The 914-nt window shown below is 39.3% G+C and overlaps 1 non-coding gene across 1 annotated transcript; it reads right to left on the minus strand.

The window, feature by feature from the left end:
* Positions 1-566: 566 nt before the first annotated feature.
* LOC141568122 (small nucleolar RNA U13) lies at positions 567-669 on the minus strand. Its single transcript, XR_012491141.1, has one exon. It is a non-coding gene; the product is annotated as a small nucleolar RNA U13 (small nucleolar RNA).
* Between the last annotated feature and the right edge of the window lie 245 nt (positions 670-914).

The following is a 914-nucleotide window of genomic DNA, read 5'->3' on the forward strand; positions in this document are numbered from 1 at the left end:
TCAATATTGAATTCAAATCTTAGAATAATGTCTCTGTTTATGGCAGGCTACTTTGGCCTATGCCCACAGAACCTGAAGGATACATTATTTTTTCTAGGACATTATTACTAATCCAGGAACAGGAAGCCATTTTATGTGTATGAGCAGGGGTGCTAGAGACTGAATGTTTATGTCTCTCCAAAATTCATAGGTTGCAACCTAACCCCTATGTGATGGTACCTGGAGGTGGGGCCTGTGGGAGGTGATTAGGTCATGTGAGCAGAAGCCTCATGAATTGGATTTAGTATCTTTTTGTGAGAGACCCCAGAGAGATCCCTCACCCCTTCCACCAGGTGAGGACACAGAGAAAAGAAGGACACCTGTGAACAAGGAAGTGGGCTCTCACCAGACACTGAATTTGCTAGTATCTTGATCTTGCTAGCAGAATTATTAGAAATATATTTATTTTGTTTATAAGCCACCCAAGTCTATGATATTCCGTTAGAGCAGCCAATGTGGACTAAGACCAAGGGTATAGCTTATCAAGATGGGTCTGGTAATAACTTCCTTTTTTTTTTTTTTTTCAACATCAGATAGGTAATGTGCCAAGTCATAACAAGGGTTGAGGGAGGCACATCTCACACAAGAGCATGAAGACCTAATCATCACACTTATGAACTACGAAAGAATCATTAACTTCCAAGTTTTCAGAATAACCAGTACATGGCCAAGGCTATCATTAATGCTCGGTTCATTTGTTAGATTGATTAATCGATTCATTTGTTCCTTACAATCGATCTGTGAAACAGGCCAAACAAATATTAGAACTCATGGAAAGTGAAGCATAGAGAGCTTAAGTGACTTGTTTAAAATTACAAAGCTAGTTTGCAGCAGATGTAAGACTGGAAGTCTACTTCACTTCTTTTCTCAATTCT

This window comes from Rhinolophus sinicus, linkage group LG01, assembly GCF_036562045.2.
Source record: "Rhinolophus sinicus isolate RSC01 linkage group LG01, ASM3656204v1, whole genome shotgun sequence".
NCBI classification, from domain to species: Eukaryota; Metazoa; Chordata; class Mammalia; order Chiroptera; family Rhinolophidae; genus Rhinolophus; species Rhinolophus sinicus.